The following is a 7,095-nucleotide window of genomic DNA, read 5'->3' on the forward strand; positions in this document are numbered from 1 at the left end:
TTCTTTAACTTTAAAATGTTTTCTAAATCAATTTCTGCCGAGCTCTGCTGCGTTCAACATTTGCTAACATCGACTACAGAAACTGAGTCTTCCTTCCTAAAGCTACTTTATTTTGTGTATTTATCTGAGAAATGAGATCGACGGTTTGCTTAAAGAGTCGACAGCGATTTTAAAACTGTTCAGCGGCTTGAACTCGTCTGTCAGGAGCCGTTTTGTGGTGAAAGAGTTACAGAATCCAGCAGCGTTGTTGAAGCAGCGTAAAGCACACAGAATGCATCTCTGACATGCGGCTGCAGACGCTTGAGGCAGATTAAGATAAACGACTGCTGCTGCACAATATTGACAAACAGAATCATATTTGGATGTTTTGCTGAGCGCTGAGAGCGTCGTATGAATTTTAATACATGTGGATGAAGCTCTGCCTTCATGTCTCTCCTTCCTCTCGCCCCAAAATGCTCCAATACTTAATATTCTATTTAAGATTTTTACATGAAACCTTCCTTAAGATGAAACAAATGTCTGTGCTAGATGGGAAATAGTTCTCAGATTAAAGAATCACAATAATTAAGTGTTGGCTGATCAAGTCCCTGTAATGATTTTCCTCCTGTGATGGACTCCAGGAAACGAGTCGTCTCAGTCATGATCGTTTCTGACAAATCTGCACTCACAGCAGCCGAAAAGCTTTTTTCCCAAATTATTTGTGTAGCATTTGAGAAACGAGACTCATCCCAGCGTAAGGAGCGAGGGATGACAGCAGGAAGGAGAGGAGAGGAGGAAAGAGAGGAGGTGAATCTGATGGGAGGCGACACCCACGTTTGAAAAAGGATCCGCAGGCAGCAAATGAATGGGAACAAATTGAGTGGGGCTGCTTTAAAATGGGATCAATAGCAGTCAGGTGGTGAGGATGATGAGGCGTGACGAGGGGACGAAGAGGTCGGGGGCTGCAGCAGAGATCAGCACTGATTAGAATGAAAACCAGGATCTGTTCATTCTGCAGCTCCAAGGCCTGATTTCTGAGTCCCACCTCCGGCTGGAGACGTTCAATCGCTGGTCCACAGCCAAACAGATCGACTCCACGTGAACATCAGCCAATGACGGCGTGACAGAGGGGACGCATGGAAGGCCAATCGGAGTCCTGACTGGAGTCTGCTGCTGTTTGTTTACGTCAGGATGAAGAACCTTTCTAAAACTACTCTAAATGCTGCTGAGACAATAAACCTGCGTTCTCTTAGCGTAACGCTGGCACACTGTGCTGCTCTGAGAACGATGCCTGCAGTGGCTCCGCTCACACACTTTCAGTGTTTGTAGACTTTTAGTTCAATTCACAAATGGCTTCGATTGTAATTTCCCCGTTTACACAAAGTCTATCAAACAACTTAAAACGTCCCGCTGCGACACTTCAGGCGACTCTGTTATTTCCTTTGCTTCCATTTGTCTGCGTCCCGCTGAGCCGTCAGCACCTCGTGGAGTAAACGTCCTTCCAGTGACTTCAGCAGCACGAACACATTCAGACTGGTTAACGTTCTGGACCCAGTCTGATCAGCTTTGTTGTTTTTCTTCTTTGTTGCTCGTCAAGCAAAGTTAAAAAGGCGAATCCTCACCAGGAAAGAACAAACGTTAATTTGACTTTTTTAGCTTTAATTAAACCTTGATAAAAAAGGTAAACATGCTTTCCGTAACGATGGCGAACTATCCTACCTTCAGTAGCCCAGCATCAGCTCCAAGGCCAAGAGTTAGCATAACATCAGCTAGCTACGTTATTTGCGGCCTGTTCCATTAGAAAAATTCGCTTTCAGGACTGGAACTAAAGTTGAGGCGGTTTTATTTTCACGAGTCAGCTGAAAACATAAAGTCCACCAGAGTCTGAGCATCAAATCCCACTGATAACTGATGAAGATACACACACTTTTAGTCGCTGATGAGAAAAAACTGATTAGTTTATTTTCTGAAATCAAAGACTCGTTTTTTCAAATACAGTCTGAATTCCAAGCTCCTCCGTTATTATTGTAAAACTGGTCCAAAGCTTCCGTGTAGCAACAGCAGCTAAGACAGACAGGGCTTAGTGAGAATTAGCCTTTTTTATTGGCTTCATTATTCATATCCATATGAATCAGAGAAGAACGTGTGATGGGAAACCAGAAAACACACAAACATCAGATTCTGTTGGTTTTTCTGTGCTTCCATTCGCACACACGGCTCTCTGTTATCTCAGTCTGTCTTTTCGTTATCTCTGTTGTTGTTTTCATCATCCCTCGCTGGCGTCCTTTCGCCACACGGCCCAACCTATAAAGACAGAGGAGGAGGAGGAGGAGGAGGAGGAGGAGGAGAGAGAGGGAGAGAGAGATGGAGGTGAATTGACACTCCACCCTGACTCCTGATGCTCATTGCTCGCTGGCAGAATAACGAGTAGCTGCTCGGCATGCTGGTCACATCGCCTCCACTATCAATGAGTGAGTGAGCGAGCGAGCATGGGACTGACAGAGGAGAGAGAGAGAGAGAGAGAGAGAGAGAGAGAGAGAGAGAGAGGGAACAAGGTGAATAACAGAGAGAGAGAGAGATGTAGAGAATGAATGGTAGATGGAGGGAGAGAGGAAGAGGATGAATGGGACATGAGAGGGAGAGGACGAGGGATACGAAGAGGAAGGAGGCAACAAGGTGAATGATGGGAAAGGAGGGTGGAGGAAAGGGAGAGAGAGGTAAAGAATGAATGGTAGAGAGAGAGAGAGAGAGAGAGAAAAGGGTAAAGATGGAGGGGAGATGAAGGGCAGCGATGCAGAAGGTGGGGGGGCTGAGAGTGTAATGAATGAAGATTTATGGGAACACACATACATCCAGTCAACACACAACACACACACACACACACACACACACACACACACACACACAGGCCATGAGGATGAGTGTGTGAAAAGCAGGTAAAAGGTGAGGTGATATTCATTGAATTATTTAAAATGTAATCTGGATTTAAACATTATTTTTATTTTGAAGTATTGTCATTAATAAAACGTTCTCATCACAATCATGACTCGGCCACGACACACCAAAATGTCTGCGTCCTCTGACTGTCTTACACCCTGACAGCCTGTTCTTTAACTGTCATACATGTATGATGAGGACAGCTGAGTACAGAGAAACATGGCCGCTTCCAGGACGCCAGAGTCACATGTGACTGCAATTCAAATTCAAGGAAATTATCAGGAAAGTCAAAAACCTGAACAGAAGTTAATGAAAAGAGCAAACACAACAGATTCAAGGACAAACTGTGGCTTTCCTGCTCAGAACACACAAACACTGAAGATAAGAGCGTGACGTTCCCATTAAGCATTAAACACTAAGTCACGTGATGTGTTCAATGTCAATCACACACACACACACACACAGTGTCATCAGCTCCAGATGCCGTGCACCCGCAGCTCCAGCATGAGGGAGGCAGCAGCTGAACGCAGCACGGACTCGACGGGAGTCTGACGATGAGCGGAGCGGAAAGACGAGTGTTGCTCCTCGTGGCTGCATCGCTGTGAAACGAGTTGTGACAGAAGGAAAATGTGACTGAACGCGTTGAACGCTGCAGCTGCAGAGGAGCCAGCGCTGGAAAACAGCTTGTTTTCCATAATCAGAAGGTGAAAGGCGCTGCAGTGGACCCTCAGCCTCAGCGTTGTTTAACACAGATGAAGGTTTTCTCTGTACATTTCTTGGTGCCGCTGCACCAGATGTCCTTTATTATTGAATCCAAAAACTCCACCAGCCTGTCAAAACTGTGAAAAGGCTATTTGGTTTAGAAAATATGACAAATTTGCATCTTCAGCATTCGAGCCGTCTGTGCTTCGAGTATGTGCAGATCATGGCAGCAGAAACACGGATACACGTCGAACACACGGGGAGGGTTTGGAGGACGCTGAGCATCAGATCCAGCATGGAGGTTTGTGCAGACCAGCACACAAACAGGTGGGCCCTTTAGCACTGAATGGACTGGACTGGACCACCTGTGAACCAGCTGGCTCAGGTCGCAGAGACTGTATTTGATAGTTTGGACAGTTGGACGTAAGCATCAGCAGAAGGACGGCACAGAAACAAAAGGTAGAACATGCTGCATTCATGGACCGAGAGAATAATTTAAGCTGCAGGAGGCACAGAGGCCGTCCTGTGTCCTCCACGTGCTCACTGACGTGCACACTGACGTGGTCGTATTGTGTGAAATGAATGAAAGCGGAAGAGAAACAATGATTAAACTAAGTGTTTTTCCTCTTTTCTCGGCCATCAGAGGACGCAGCCTTCAGCGTCGCAGGTGTGCGACCCTCATCCTCAAGAGCTGCTGCTGCTCGACGCCATCGCCGCTGATGGAGGACCGGAGGCTGAGGTGGACGTCCTCAGACAGCAGGCGTCTCCAGGTGGAGTTCGCAAATGAAATATCAAGCTTCTGAAAAATAAACAATGTGACAAATAGAAATGATGCATTCAAGTGTCTTTATCACGCCTGGTAAATCTGTTGGTTTAATACAGTCACCAGTGTTTGTGTTACAGCCCACATCCAGATCCTGTGAGTCCACTCAGGATCAAGTCCCTCCCCTGTGGACGGTGACGCTCTTCATTAGCGTCCTCGGCTTCATCGCTGTCACCGTCACTGTCCTCCAGGCGTTCTGGGTTTTGTTTGGCTTTGCAGATGCTGTGAAGGACTGCAGACAGACCCAAGTCATCGCTTTTCCAGCAGCCAAACGTCTCAGCGTTACGATCGCTTTCATTTCTGGCGTTTCAGCATCGTTGCGTCGTGTGAGAACATCTGGAATGAGATCGACCACAAACATCACCCCTGCACCATCTGATCTGCAGAGATCCTTTCACTGACTGTCACTCAGCGTTTGGACAACGTTCCTCTTCCTCCTTCCACTGTTTTCTCCTCTGCTTTGTGAAAAACTTCTATCTTCACCAGGATCTTCGTCATTAGGAGCAGCTCTTTGTACTCAGAAGCTTTGAGAATAAGCTGTAGATGCCGAGATGTTGCCGTTATCTTTGACATTTCTTGCACATGTCCAGATGTTGATGATGTTTGCAGGAGCCCATTGGAATAAGCGAACTTACTGTTTCCATTCAGATGACTCACTGAGATGGACTGTGAGCGGCCTTCAGGTCTAACTAATGAGCTGAATGTGTTTCCATCCTCATTAAACAAAACTGATTTATTTCACTTTTATTTGAAGGTTTCTTCTTCCTCTTATCTGAATTAGTTGGTGCATTGCTGCGTTTCTTTTGTGCATCACTGCCACCTGCAGGTCGGTGGAATAACATGAAATAATTCAAGCAAAACGCAACTGAGGAGGCACCGTAATAAAAAGTAAGATGTGTCCTGAGTCTGCTTCTAAAGGTCGCAGCATCCTGCTGCCTTCAGGTTCCAGAGAAATAAAGAACGTCTCATGACCAGAAGACCTGAGGACTCCACAGGTTCATCGGCTGAAAGTAAATCTGATGAACTGGTTGGAGCAAGACAGATAAGAGTTTTACAAACCAATAAAAAGGAAATCACTTGAAATCAGTTCTGAAGCAGACAGGTAGGCAGTGCAGGGACTCTGAAACTGGAGCTACGTCACCAGAGTCCGTCCTGCAGCCAATAACAGCAGTGGAGTCTCTGCTGGCCTCAGGGAGGAACACTCCGCTCCGCTCGTTGATGGAGGCTTAATGGCAGCGCTCGCAGCTTCTTCTTCCCTGAGCTTCAGCATCAATGAAGAAGGCTCTCTGGCTGGATTCAGCTGTGACGGTTCAGCAGCGTTCATGAGAGTTAACAGAACTGGGAGCTTTTCCCAACAAATACTAAAAAAGCTTCATTCTTGACCGTAGAAATGGTTTCTGACCACATGACCTGGTCTTCCTCAGCGTGGTCACATGAAATGCAAATGAGAAGCATTCAAACACCTCGAGCATCACCCACAGCGCGGTGAACATGAAGCATCAAAGCGCCTCATCAGCTCAGCGCCTCATATTTCAGCTCTACATGTATTAGCTGCCGCAGCAGGTCCGCTGTGCAGGTGAGAGGCTGCATGTGTGCACAGCCCGCAGACGTGTTACACTCACTTTAATTAAAACCTGAGCATTCCTTCTCCTCTCAGCCTGGTGTCACCCATGTGTTGAAATACAGCAGCTCTCTGGGCTTTAAAAGCTGTAACAAAACCTGAAATATGGCTTCAATATGTCCCCGCAGTTTTATGCGGCCCTTGTAAACATAAATCACACATTGTTAAAGTGTCCGGGATTATACAGCAGCTCTGATAACAGCATCGCTTAAACAGCTGCAGTGTCATGCAAATGTAATGTCATGAAAGAACGATTACGTTCGCCTGCAAAATTCAATTTAATATGAGATAAAGGAGAGCAGAGGGCCGTTAATGCAGGGCGTTTGGCAGCGGTCGCCACCGTAACCGTCACATGCGGGTTTTGGCCCACACTGAGGGGATTACTGCATGTTACTGGTGAGGAAGGAGTACGAGCAACACGACACGCCGGCTCCTTCATAAATAAACCAGCGAACGAGGGAGCGAAAGAGGAGATGAAAGAGATGAGTCAGTATATCAAAGCAGGCGAGGCAGAGTCGGGGCACGCTGCTAACCTTGTGCTGTCCTCAGCTGGCCGTTAATGACAGTCACTTACTTTATTACTGCTGGTCATCACTTCATGGGGGTCCAGACTCCAAGAAATCCAGAATCAATCATCAATAATCAAACTGTTCACTGACAGCAGCTTCACGTGTTCATCTCCTTCATCTTTCATGTATTCACAAAGTGGTGAACTCGCTCCATCCTTTCATACCCAATCATGATCCTCTCACCTGTGACCAATCAGCCTGTTCACCTGTGGAACGTTCCAAACAGGTGTTTTTGGAGCGTTCCACATCTTTCAGGCTGTGAAACGTGTTGCTGCATCAGATTCACAATAAGAGATATTTACAGGAATCAATGAAGAACATGAAATATATTGATTCTGAGCTGATTTCAGGTCAGTTTGTGTCAGAGAGGATCAGCAAATACTGGACTGTAGGTTGAAAAGCTCCAAACACTGAGTCCTGTTCGTCCTGTTCCTGCCTCATCGTGCGTCTCTGCTGGTTGACGC

The sequence above is a fragment of the Chaetodon auriga genome, chromosome 17 (assembly GCF_051107435.1).
Source record: "Chaetodon auriga isolate fChaAug3 chromosome 17, fChaAug3.hap1, whole genome shotgun sequence".
In the NCBI taxonomy this organism is placed as follows: Eukaryota; Metazoa; Chordata; class Actinopteri; order Chaetodontiformes; family Chaetodontidae; genus Chaetodon; species Chaetodon auriga.